We start from the raw sequence: 14,552 nt of genomic DNA, 5'->3' as shown, positions 1-14,552 counted from the left end.
GCCCAGCCAAAGGGCAGGCTAAAACCCTGCTTTTGGTTGCCAGATCCAGTTAAAGGCACTAGAGCAGAGAGTATATTCAAAGACAAAAAATCACTATTGATGAGGAGTGAGGTTGGGAAATGAATGATTTTTTTTTCAAAATTGAGACAACTTTAAAAATTCTGAAGTTCTGAAATGTGTCCAAAGCACTATCTAGTCAAAAGACTTATTTAGAAATAGTTTCATGGACACTCTTTTGCAACAACAATCATTTTCTTTACATAAATTACCATTGAAATGAAACTAGGAACAAGTATATGAATGTTGCCTTGGGAATCAGCATCTCAGTCCCTGCATTAATGCCATGTTTTACATAATTTTCATCTCTCAAAATACTGGGAAATGGCATAGGAGAAATTTTAATGCTAATAATTTATCCAAATATCCCCTCATTATTTATAGAAACCACCTATCTAGAGAATTTGATTATACCCACATAAAAAGTCCTTTATAAGTTTTACCCAAGACTACAGAAGTAGATCCTCAACTAAGAATCCAAGGTCTGAAGCAAGTTATTAATAAGTAATGTGTAAAGACCTGTCTTGCTTCAAAAAAGTTTCCCTTTGAATTACAGTACATTCAGATAGCAGAAGTTCAATATGCATGTCTGAGCACATCAGACCTACTATATACTTGAATCTAAAATAAAGAATAGGCCAGGCACGGTGGCTCACACCTGTAATCCCAGCACTTTGAGAGACCAAGACAGGTGGATCACTTGAGGCCAGGAGTTCAAGACCAACCTGGTCAACATGGAGAAACCCCGTCTCTACTAAAAATACAAAAATTAGCCGAGCATGGTGGCAGGTGCCTATAATCCGGGCTACTCAGGAGGCTGAGGCAGAAGAATCTCTTGAACCCAGGAGGCGGAGGTTGCAGTAAGCCGAGATCATGCCACTGCACTCCAGCCTGGACGACAGGGTGAGATTCCGTCCCTTAAAAAAAAAAAAAGAAAAGAAAAGAAAAGAAAAAGAAAGAATGAATGAGACCAAGTGCTTGATAGCACTACAGAGCGACTATGGTCAATAATAATTTAATTATAAATTTTAAGCTGGGCGCCGTGGCTCAAGCCTGAAATCCCAGCACTTTGGGAGGCCAAGGTGGGTGGATCACTTGAGGTCAGGCGTTTGAGACCAGCCTGGCCAACATGGTGAAACCCTTCTCTACTAAAAATAGAAAAATTAGTTGGGTGTGGTGGCGGGCACCTGTAATCCCAGCTACTTGGGAGGCTGAGGCAGGAGAATCACTTGAACCTGGGAGGCGGAGGTTGCAGTGAGCTGAGATTGCGCCACTGCACTCCAGCCTGGGCAACAAAGACAGATTCCATCTCAAAATAATAATAATTATTATTATTATATAAATAATATACTTTTAAAAATAACTAATGTAGTTCAGTTGGATTGTTTGTAACACAAAGGACAAATGCCTGAAGGGATGGATACTCCATTTTCCATGATGTGATTATTATCAATCGCATGCTTATATCAAAACATCTTAATGTACCCCATAAATATATACATCTATCATATACCCAAAAATGTAAAAATTTTATATTTAAAAGAAGTAAAATAAAATAAACTTGCAACACATTTCTCAATAGTCACATCAGAAGCTAGATGAGAATCTAACTGATGTTTTCAAAATACTCAGCAAAAATTATTTCCAAGTCCAAATTTTATATCCAGTGAAAGCATAAATTATGATGGTACAATAAAAATATGTTTAACATGCAAACTCTTCAAACTGTTTTCATCCCATGAAACCTTTCTCAAGAAGCTACTGGAGGATATGCCCCCCAAAATTTAGGGAGTAAAATCAGAAAAAGAAAGACATAGAATTCAAGAAACAGGGTTACAATCTATGAGGGAGTTGAAAGGAATTCCCAAGTCAATGGAGGAGGAAAATCTCAAAACAATAACTGAACAGGATGCTTTCATAACAATCTGTACAGATGAGAGATTAGAAACTATGACAGTTATTTCTTTAAGCAAGTGAAACTGATAAAATAACTAATACATTCTAACATATTGAAAAGAAGTTTACATAATTAGGGAAGAAATAATACCAAGTACATGAATGAAATACTAAGTAATCAAGAAAACTAATACAATTAACTCCAGGGAAAAACAAACTTTTGTGCAAGAAAAGAAAAGTAATCATGATACTTTATATGATTCAACTATGATGGTATTCACATAAACGCTGGAATGTAAACACTAAATATTAATCTAATCAAAGTTATGGTAAACTGTATAGAGTTGATGGAGTGACAGGAAGTGAGCATATGTGTTGGAGGTAGAGGGAAAAAGAAAAGGAACTAAATTCACCTTCTAAAGTGGGGAGTCAATATATAATATCTAAAAGTAAAAAAAAAAAAAAATCAAGCAACACACAGTATAAGAACACTATGAAGATACATGGAGGTAAATACAAAAAGAGCCAACTAAAATAACTAAAAGTAGCTGTTATGTGAGATAAAAATAAGCCCGAAAGTCGGGATGGGTACTGGTGATCTTGGTTTTTCAGGGTTAGTTTTGTTTTGTTTTTTGAGATAGAGTCTCGCTCTGTCGCCCAGGCTGGAGTGCAGTGGTGTGTTCTCGGCTCACTGCAACCTCTGCCTCCCAGGTTCAACCCATTCTCGTGCCTCAGCCACCGGAATAGCCAAAATTACAGGCACCCGCCACCAAGCCTGGCTAATTTTTCATAGGTACTGGTGATTTTGTAACAAGACCTGTAAAGTTATTTTGCTCTTTAAACTATGTATAGATACACGCTGAAAAAAAATTACATGTAACAAGTAGGCATTAAAAAGTAATATGAACAGACACTTCTCAAAAGAAGACATTTATGTGACCAACAAACGTGAAAAAAAGCTCGTCATCAGTGGTCATTAGAGAAATGTAAATCAAAACCACAATGAGATACCATCTCACACCAGTTAAAATGGCGATCATTAAAAGGTCAGGAAACAACAGATGCTGGAGAGGATGTGGAGAAATAGGAATGCTTTTACATTGTTGGTGGGACTGTAAATTAGTTCAACCATTGTGGAAGACAGTGTGGTGATTCCTCAAAGATCTAGAACCAGAAATACCATTTGACCCAACAATCCCATTACTGGGTATACAGCCAAAAGATTATAAATCATTCTCCATAAAGACACATGCACACATATGTTTATTTCAACACTGTTCACAACAGCAAAGACTTGGAACCAACCCAAATGCCCATCAATGATAGACTGGATAAAGAAAATGTGGCACATATACTCCATGGAATACTATGCAGCCATGAAAAACGATGAGTTCATGTCCTCTGCAGGGACATGGATGAAGTTGGAAACCATCATTCTCAGCAAAGTAACACAGGAACAGAAAACCAAACACCACATGTTCTCACTCATAAGTGGGAGCTGAACAATGAGAACACATGGACACAGGGAGGGGAAAATCACACACTGGGGCCTGTCGGGGGGTGGGGAGCTAGGGGAGGGATAGCATTAGGAGAACTACCTAATGTAGATGACAGGTTGATGGGTGCAGCAAACCGACCACGGCACGCGTATACCTATGTAACAAACCTGCACATTCTGCACATGTATCCCAGAACTTAAAGTATATTTTTTTAAAAAAGTAAACCCTATACTTTAAAAAATAACAGTGACAACCTGAGCTAAAAATTAACATTGATATTTGTTAGAATGAATCATAAATGTTCTAAAGGCTACATAAAGAGCCTCAAAAACATGAACAAACCTGGCCAAACTTTCCATATACTGTGGATATTTAGTTTAAAAGTATACGACTCACTTAAAATTTACGGAACGTGTCGTTACAACTATTCCAATGAGTCATTTTTAAGGCTCAAATGATTTTGAGTTTGGAATGAAACTAAATAAACTTAAATGATTAGGTGCTCCCAGATACGTAAAGCAGTGGGCAGAAAGGTCTACAGAAAGCAATTATATGCCTACTAGCCCATAACAGGCAGAAAACTGAGTTTTACGTCAAGAGCAGTAATTCATTTATGTGCCAAGAGATGGAATGTTACTACAGAGAGAAATGTACAGAATATTTACACATTATCTTTCAAATATTTGGCTATAAAATGGTAAATTTAAATAGGCAAAAGAGAATAAAAGAATTGTAATAAAGAGTAAGCAGCCTAGACCTCATTTAGAAGCTTTGTGCCCCATAGAGCAGCAATGAAATCTAGCTGAATCCTGAATGAATTACTTCAAAGAGTTTCAGACATCAATTGGCCATTTACTTTGCATAAATAAAAGTTTCATAATGAAGTAAAACTCTATACAGAAGATAAATTCTAGAAGAAACTAAAGATAGAAATAAAAGATAAAAAAGCAAGCCAAAGCCTACAAACTACTCAAAATAAAATTCTGATTAACAGGAGAAGGAGGTAAAGAATTAAGTAAACAAGCTGCTACCAGAGATTTTTATTATAAAAAATACACACATAGGCATACATACCCTCTGCGCTATGGCTCAGGGATTCCCTAAATTGAGGACTAGGAATTTTTATACTGAAGTGATCTTTGAGACCATGTTGTCATACACTCTCACTTTACAGATGAGAATACTGATTTTCAAAGCAGTGAAATGTCTCACAACTAGACATACTAATGAGTAGCTCCTCCTACAAGGCTGTACACAGATCATGAACATTATCTTGAGTAATTAATTACATGAGTCTCAAATATTAAAGAAAGAAATCCTATGTTCCACTTATAAAAGTAAGTATATGCAAACATCTTTTTAAATAAATGTTCAAAATAAAAGAATTTTCTAACTCTCACTAAATCAGGAAGTTCCATTAAATAAAACATTACTGTATCCCAGTTATTCCAGTTAATAAATTTATTACTATAAACTTATAGAAGCTGAACACTAAATCATTACAGTAGTTCACCCCATCCATGGTTTTCCCTCCTGCCATGGCTTCAGTTACCCAAGGAAAGAAGGGTAAGTATAATAAAATAAGGTATTTTAAAAGAGAGAGAGATCACATTCACATAACTTTTATTATAGGATATTGTTATAATTATTCTACTTTATTAGTAGTATTATTCATTTCTTACAGTGTCTAATTTATAAATTAAAATTTTTCATAGGTGTGTATATATAGGAAAAAACATAGTATATATAGGATTTGGTACTATGCGCAGTTTCAGGTATCTACTGTACATCTTGGAACATGTCCCCCACAGATAAGGGGAGACTACTGCATTGCTATCCATTTCATTGCTTGATTTCACATCTCTGTCAAACTTCTACAAGTGCTGTGTGGCATATATTTACTTTAAAATAGAAGTTAATTAAGTTTGACTTGCTTAAGAGTATGTTTTTTTGGTTTTGATTTTTAAGGACTTCACAAAATCATCTTAAAAGGATTAAAGACATCTTTTTAAAATTTCATTTTTTTTTAACTTTTTATTTCCATAGGTTATTGGAGAACAGGCAGTGTTTGGTTACACGAGTAAGTTCTTTGATGGTGATCCGTGAGATTTTGGTGCACCCATCACCCGAGCAGCATAAACTGTACCCAATTTGTAGTCTTCTATCCCACATCCCCTTCCCACCCTTTCCCCCTGAGTCCCCAAAGTCCACTATGTCATTCTTATGCCTTTGCATCCTCATAGCTTAGCTCCCACTTATGAGTGAGAACATACGATGTTTGGGTTTCCATTCCTGAGTTACTTCGCTTAGAATAATAGTCTCCAATAGGATTAGAGGCATACTGATGTCATCACCCATTACTCCATGGCTGGCATCCATTCTTTATGTACTTTCTCTTCCTATAGCAGTGGCCACTTGAATAACAGGTATTTTAAAAATTTATTTTTATAGTTCTATAATTTTCCAGGGAGACAGAGATTCTGAGGACTGAGTGGTCTCCCCGATAAGATTCTATGCGATCAGTCTAGTATAAGAAAGTATTCTCATGCCTGTAATCCCAGCATTTTGGGAGGCTGAGGCGGGCAGATCACTTGAGGTCAGGAATTTGAGACCAGCTTGGCCAACATGGTAAAACCCCCAGCCCTATTGAAAATACAAAAATTAGCCAGGCACGTGGTGCATGTCTGTAATCCCAGCTACTCGGGAGGCTGAGGCAGGAGAATCGCTTGAACCTGGGAGGTGGTAGTTGCAGTGAGCCGAGATCATGCCACTGCACACCAGCCTGGGTGACAGACTGAGTGAGACTCTGTCTCAAACAAACAGACAAACAAACAAAGTATTATTCTTCCACCCAGGAGATGAGTATGTAGATTCAGAGCCCAAACAGGGTGAGAGAATATAGACATGAAATAATGGTAAGGTAAAGGGAGTCAGAGTAGAAGGAAGAGGGTAAGCACCCAGGGAGAGAAACCCAAAATGAATAGTCAGAGCATGAGCATGGAGAAGAGGGCGTCCTCACAGTGAACAGAGTGGCAGAGAACATGGAAGATTGGTAACATACAGGGGTACTGATTAAATACATAAATACATTAAGGATAATTGAAGCCAAGTTTTTTGTTACTGGAGAAGAGAATTAGAAATATGAAAAGGGACAAAATTAGGATGAATATTTTGTTGTTGGATTGAAACAGACGGTATCATGGTTTTCAGTATATTAGAGATGATAGAAGATAGATAGATAGATAGATAGATAGATAATAAATAATATAGATAAATATAATGGAAGTATATAAGTGTATATTACACACACACACACACACACACACACACACATATGCTCTTTCCACTGTGAGGGTCTGAGAGAGCAGTGACATCCCAAAAGCAATGAGGATGCGTAATGCCCAGATCTTGGCTTCTAAATAAGATTTTCTACTAAAATAAATAAGGACTCCTGAGATAATTAGCTAATTTCATGGCTTGATCAAGAAAGCACACACGTGCCTGTAGTCCCAGAGGGCTGAGGTGGGAAGACTGCTTGAGCCCGGGAAATCGAGGCTGCAGTGAGCTTAAAATACAAAAATTAGTCGGGCATGGTGGGGCATGCCTGTAATGCCAGCTACTCGGGAAGCTGAGGCAGGAGAATCACTTGAACCTGGGTGGCAGTAGTTGCAGTGAGCCAAGATCATGCCACTGCACTCCAGCCTGGGTGACTCAGCCTGGGTGGCAGAGTGAGTGAGATCACATCACTGCACTCCAGCCTGGGTGACAGAGTGAGACCCTGTCTCAAAAAAGGAAAGAGGAAAAAGGAAACACACACACACACACACACACACACATCGGCCTTAGTCGGTTTGTGTCACTATAAAGGAACACCTGAGGAAGAGTAATTTTTTTCACATTTTCTGTCACTCCTTTGGTAATTTATTTTAAAATGAGGTTCATTTGATTAACGTTTTTGCAGGTTGTACAAGGTGGTGCCGGTATCTGCTTCTGATGAGGGCTTCAGGCTGCTTCCACTCATGGTGGAAGGCAAAGAGAAGCTGGTCTGCACAAAAATCACATGGCTAGAGAGTGGAAGCAAGAGAGAGAGCAGAGGGAGATGGCAGGGTCTTTTAAATAACCAGCTCTAGCAGGAACTAATAGAGGGAACTCACTCATTACCATGGGGACTGCACCAAGCCATTCACGAGAGATCTGCCTTCATGATACAAACACCTCCCACTAAGCCCCACCTCCAACATTAGGGATGAAATTTCAACATGAGATTTGGTTGGCGGGGGTGGGTGGCATCAAACATTGAAACCATACCACAGCCTTAAAGGAAGAACACCAGAATTCAAATTAACACCAAACTGGTGGTAAGTTTACCATTCTTTTCCTGTAATACGCCCTAGCCTAAACTTAATGCAGCCAGAAACTCAGAAGCGAATGCTGTGGTACAGACTGAGGGTGCTTCTCTACTTCTGGCTTGAGTTGCTCAGAGAAAGTGCAAATATTCAGTTTTGGTTTTTGTTTCATCTTTCTTCCATTCTCTTGTGCTCAGGCCCTAGGCAATCCCATGGTGGCAACAGCAGTGGTAGCTAGGGGAAACCATAATACTCAAAACTTTGAGAGAGGAAAACCTTACTCTCCATTCAGTGCAGTAGTAGTTCCCACAGGATGGGGCAAACTCCCACTGCTTTTTTCCTCTGCCTGTGTCTTCCTATTGCTTGGCCCCAGTCACAGTGCAACTGCAGATTATGGATAGTTACTGGTTAGAGGACTGAAAAGGATAGCTCAGAGAACCAGAAATTACCAAGAAGATCATAGAGAGAGAGAGAGGAGCTCAGAAAAGCAACAAAATAAAGTTGATTAAGTTCAAGGCTCATCCTACAACCTCAACAACCAGGAATCTCAACCTAATTTACATAACAAAAACTTTGATAACTGAGCTAACAGATAAACCTCTGCCAAGTACCAGGACTGACCAATGAGTGTTGCGTATGCAAAACAAACCTGAAGCGCATTGCAAAATTGAAACAACACTGGAACCATAACCTACAAAAAAATGAGTTTAAAATTTACCTGAATCTACGAGATTGATTACCTGCTATAATAAAAATATCAACATTCCCCCAGAATTTAGACAAGACCCAGAAGCCAAAAATGTAATACAGAAAATGTATAGGGGTAGGGTGCGTTGGCTCACGCTTGTAATTCCAGCACTTTGGGAGGCGGAGGCGGGCAGATCACTTGAGGTCAATTCTGAGACCAGCCTGGCCAACATGGCGAAACCCTGTCTCTACTAAAAATACAATAATTAGCTGGGCGTGGTGGTGTACACTTGTAATCCCAGCTACTTGGGAGGCTGAGGCAGGAAAAGCGCTTGAACCCCGGAAACGGGTTGCAGTAAGCTGAGATCGTGCCACTGCACTCCAGCCTGGGTGTGAAAGAGCGAGACTCAGTCTCAAATAAAATAAATAAATAAATAAATAATCACCTTATAAGAGATGCTGGTCGGGCGCAGAGGCTCATGCCTGTAATTCCAGTGCTTTGGGAGGCCGAGGTGGGTGGTTCACCTGAGGTCAGGAGTTCGAGAGCAGCTTGGCCAACATAATGAAACCACCCCCAGTCTCTACTAAAAATACAAAAATTAGGCGGGCATGGTGGCTCATGCCTGTAATCCCAGTTACTTGGGAGGCTGAGGCAGGAGGATCGTTTGAACCCGGGAGGTGAAGGTTGCAGTGAGCCAAGACTGTGACATTGCACTCCAGCCTGGGCAACAAGAGCAAAACTCCGTGTCAAAAAAAAAATGTTAAAATAAGGGCGGGGCAAGATCATGGAATAAAAGCCTGCATTGTTTGTCCCCTCCACTGGAACACCAAATTTTAACAACTGTCTGCACACAGAAAAGCACCATCACAAGAACCAAAATCAGGTGAACACTCACAGTACCTGGTTTTAACTACATATTGTAGAAAAACACATTGAAGGGGGCAGGAGAAACAGTCTTGAATCGCCAAGGCCACCCCTCCCCCATCCCCTAACAGCAGCTATGCAGTGCAGAGAGAGAATCTGTGCACTTTGCAGAGGAAGAGCACAGCGGCTGGGAAACTTTACATTGAACTCAGTGCTGCACAGTCACAGTGGAGAAAAAAGTCATGCTGGGTTCAGCCAGCGCCTATGCACAGAGGGAGCATTTGGACCAGCCTTAGCCACAGGAGAATTACCCTCATCCCAGTGGTGGGAACTTGAGTTTTTTGGCAAGCCTCGCCACTGTGGGCTGAAGTGCTCTGGGGTCCTACATAAACTTGAATGGCAGTCTAGGGCACAAGTACTGCAATTCCAAGGCAACTCCTAGTGGAAGGCTGGGCTTAGAGCCAGTGAATTTGCCACGTGACCTAGGGAGACACCAGCTGGCACAGCAAAGGGAGGGCTTGCACCATCCCTTCCCCAACCCCAGGCAGTAAAGCTCGTAGCAATGAAAGTGACTCCTTCCTTCTGCCTAAGGAGAGGAGAGGGAAGAGTAAAGAGGACTCTGTCTAGCATCTTGGATACCAGCTCAGCCACAGTAGGACAGGGCACTGGGCAGAGTAGTGAGGCCCCCATTCCAGGACCTAGCTCTCAAACCACATTTCTAGACACATCCTGGGCCAAAAGGGAACCCACTGCCTTGAAGGAAAGGATCCAGTTCTGGCAGGATTCATCACCTGCTGACTAAAGAACCCTTGGTATAACCCTGGAATAACCGTTAATGACCCAGGGAGTACACCATGGGCCTTGGGCTCTGAGAAGTGCTGGCTTCAGGGGACACCCAGCACATTCCCAGCTGTGGTGGCACCAGTGAAAGACTCCTTTTGTTTGAGAAAAGCAGAGGAAAAGTAAAGAGGACTTTGTACTGCACTCTAGGTACCAGCTTGGCTCTTGGGTTCCCCAAATCCAGGTGTAGCCTCCTGGACAGCATTTCTCATCCTGGGCCACAGGAGAGCCCACTGCCCTGAAGGGTGAGTCCCAGGCCTGGCAGCATTCACAAGCTGATGGAAGAGACCTTGGGCTTTATATGAACATCAGTGGTAGCCTAGCAGAACACCCCATGGACCACTGATGGTGGCAGCCACAGGGAGAGGCTCCTCTGCCTGTGGAAAGGGAGGGAAGAGTGGGAAGGGCTTTGTATTGTGATTTGAGTGCCAGCTTAACTGCAGTAGAATAAAACATCAGGTAAATTGTTAAAGTTCCTGACTCCAATTGCTAGCTCCCAGAGAGCATCTTTGGACACACTCGGGTTGTGGGGGAACTCACCATCCTAAAGGGAAGGGCCTTCCTTGGGCAAGGTCCAGTGCTGTGCTGGCTTCAAGTCTGACACAGCACAGGCCCAGTGCTTGCATCACCACACCTCCAGGGTGCTTGCATCACCACACCCCCAGCTCAACACAGAGACAGTGACTCCATATGTTTCAGAGAAAGTAAGGGTAAAGAACAAGAGCTTCTGCCTGGTAATCCAGAGAATTCTTTCAGATGTTATCCAAAGTCATCAAGTACCCTTTATGGGTCTACAAGAAACACAGCATTATTAGACTTGGGGTCCAAGTCTCTGAATAACTGGAAGGCCTTCCCAAGAAGGACTGGCATGAGCAAGCCTACATCGAGAAGACTACAATAAATACCTAACTCTTCAATGCCCAGACACTGAAGAATATCTATAAGCATCAATACCATCCAGGAAAACATGACTTTACCAAATGAATTAAATATGGCACCAGGGACCAATTCTGGAGAAACAGAGATATGTGACTTTTTGGATAGAAAATTCAAAATAGCTATTTTGAGGAAACTCAAAGAAATTCGAGATAACACAAAGAAAGAATTCGGAATTCTATCAGATAAATTTAACAAAGAGACTGAAATAATTTAAAAGAATCAAGCAGAAATGCTGGAGTTGAAAATGCAATTGACATGCTTAAGAATGCATCAGTCTCTTAGCAGCAGAATTGATCAAGCAGAAGAAAACTAGTGAGCTTCAAGACAGGCTATTTGAAAATATACAATCAGAGGAGACAAAAGAAAAAAGAATAAAAAAGCATGAAGCATACTTACATGATCTAGAAAATAGCCTCAAAACGGTAAATCTAAGATCCACTGGCCTTAAAGAGGAGGTAGGGAAAGAGCTATAGGTAAGAAGTTTATTCAAAGAGATAATATCAAAGAATACCCCAAACCTGGAGAAAGATATCAACATTCAAGTATAAGAAGGTTATAGAACACCAAGCAGATTTAACCCAAAGAAGAACACCTCAAAGCATTTAATAATCAAACTCCCAAAGGTCAAGGATAAAGAAAGAATTCCAAAAACAGTAAAAGAAAAGAAAAAAAATCACATACAATGGGACTTCAATACATCTGGCAGCCAACTTATCAGCAGAAACTTTACAGGCCAGGAAAGAGAGGCATGACATATTTAAAGTGCTGAAGGAGAAAAAAAAATGTTTACCCTAGGATAGTATATCCAGCAGAAAGTATCTTTCAAACATGAGGGAGAAATAAAGACTTTCCCAGACAAACAAAAGCTGAGGGATTTCATCAACACCAGACCTGTCCTGCAAGAAATGCTAAAGGGAATTGTTCAATCTGAAAGAAAAGGATGTTAATGAGCAAGAAGAAGTCACCTGAAGGTACAAAACTCACCGGTAATAGTAAGCACACAGCTGGACACAGTGGCTCATGCCTGTAATCCCAGTACTTTGGGAGGTCAAGGCAGGTGGATTGCCTGAGGTCAGGAGTTCAAGACCAGCCTGACCAATATAGTGAAACCCCACCCCTACTAAAAATGCAAAAATTAGCCAGGTCTGGTGGCGTGCGCCTGTAGTCCCAGCTACTTGGGAGGCTGAGGCAGGAGAATTGCTTAAACCCGGGAGGCAGATGTTGCAGTGAGCCGAGATCACGCCACTGCACTCCAGAGCCTGGGTGACAGAGCAACATTCTGTCTCAAAAAAAAAAAAAAAAAATAGTAAGCACACAGAAAAAGACAGAATGGTATCACACTGAAACTGTGGGGTGTAAACTTCTCTTGACTTAAGTAGAAAGAATGAATGATGAACCAAACAGAAATAACTACAACTTTCCAAAGCATAGACAGTACCATAAGACATAAAGAAAAACAAAAACAAAAAAAAAGGCTGGGCGCGGTGGCTCATGCCTGTAATCCCAGCATTTTGGGAGGCCGAGGCGGGTGGATCACAAGGTCAGGAGATCGAGACCATCCTGGCTAACACGGTAAAACCCCGTCCGTCTCTATTAAAAAACAAAAAATTAGCCAGGCGTCTTGGCGGGCGCCTGTAGTCCCAGTTACTCGGGAGGCTGAGGCAGGAGAATGGCATACACCCGGGAGGTAGAGCTTGTGGTGAGCCGAGATCGCGCCACTGCACTCCAGCCTGGGCAACAGAGGGAGATTCCATCTCAAAAAAAAAAAAAAAAAAAAGGAAGAAAAACAAAAAAAAGTTAAAAATTAGGGGAACAAAGTTAAAGTGTAGAGTTTTTATTAGTTTGTGTATGTGTGTGTGTGTCTCTTTGTTAATGCAATCAGTGTTACACTGTCATCAATTTAAAATAATGAGTTATAAGATAGCATTTGCAAGCCTCATGGTAACCTGAAACTGAAAAACAACGAATACACAAAAAACAAAAAGCAAGAAATTAAATCATACCACCAGTGAAAATCACCTTCACTAAAAGGAAGACAGGAAAGAAAGAAATGGAATAGAATAAAAAATAGAAAACCAAAAACAATCAGAAAAAAAACAAAGTGCAGGAGTAAGTCCTTACTTATCAGTAATAACACTGAATGTAAATAGACTAAACTCTCCAATCAAAAGTGGTTGAATGGATTAAAAAAAAAAAAAAAAAAACAAGACCCAGTGATCTCTTGCCTACAAGAAACACACTTCCCCTATGAAGATACGCATAGATTGAAAATAAAGGGATCGAAAAAGATATTCCATGACAACGGAAACCACAAAAGAGCAGGAGTATCTATACTTATATCAGACAAAATGGATTTCAAGACAAAAAAATTAAGGAGAGAGAAAAAAAGGTCACTATATAAGGATAAATTGGAAAATTCAGCAAGAGAAAATAACAGTTTTACATACACATGCACCCAACACTGGAGCACTCAAATATATAAAGCAATTATTAGAGGGAAAGAGAGAGATAGACCTCTGGTCAATGAGGTTTTTTTTGGATATGACTCCCACAGGTGACAAAAGCAAAAATAGGCAAATGGGATTGCATCAAACTAAAATGCTTCTGCGCAACAAAGGAAACAATCAAAAGAGTGAAGAGACAACCTACAGAATAGGAGAAAATATCCACAAATCATACATCTGATAAAGAGTTAATCTCCAAAATATACGAAGAACTCAAACACTTCAATAGGAAGTAAACAACCCAATGAAAAAATGGGCAAAAGACCTGAATAGATATTTCTCTAAGGAAGACATACAAATCAGCAACAGGTATATGAAAAAATGCTCAACATCACTAACCATCAGGGAAATGCAAATTAAAATCACCATGAGATATCATCTCACATCTGTTAGAACGTCTATTATCAAAAAGACGAAAGGTAAGTGTTGGCAAGGGCATGGAGAAAAGGAAACCTTTGTACACTGCTGGTGGGAATGTAAATTAGTACACCCACTATAGAAAACAGTATAGAGGTTGCTTGAAAAATTAAAAATGTAACTACCATATGATCCAGCAATCCCACTTCTGGATATATACCCAAAGGAAATAAAATAAGTATCTTTAAGAGATATCTGCAATCCCTTGTTCACTGCAGCATTATTTACAATAGCCAAGCTATGGAATCAACCTGAGTCCAGCAAGGGATGAATGGGTAAAGAAAATGTGCTATTTGTATACAATAGAATACTATTCAGCCATAAAAAAGAAGGAAATCCTGCCATTTGTGGTAACACAGATGAACCTGGAGGACATTAAGCTAAGTGAAATAAGCCAGCCACAGAAAGACAAATACTGACTGCACGATCTCACTTACATGTGGATTCTGAAAAAGCTGAGTTCATAGAAGTAGAGAGTATAAAGGTGGTTGCCATGGGTTTG

The 14,552-nt window shown here is 40.2% G+C and overlaps 1 protein-coding gene across 2 annotated transcripts in view; it reads right to left on the bottom strand.

Annotated features, from left to right (window-relative positions):
* Positions 1–14,552, bottom strand: part of TEX11 (testis expressed 11) — a 348,904-nt gene that overhangs the window by 259,208 nt on the left and 75,144 nt on the right. The gene's annotated exons all lie outside the window — the stretch shown is intronic.

This window comes from Chlorocebus sabaeus, chromosome X, assembly GCF_047675955.1.
Source record: "Chlorocebus sabaeus isolate Y175 chromosome X, mChlSab1.0.hap1, whole genome shotgun sequence".
NCBI classification, from domain to species: Eukaryota; Metazoa; Chordata; class Mammalia; order Primates; family Cercopithecidae; genus Chlorocebus; species Chlorocebus sabaeus.
Note: the sequence above shows the minus strand (reverse complement) of the source record. Positions and strands in the feature narration are given on the sequence as shown.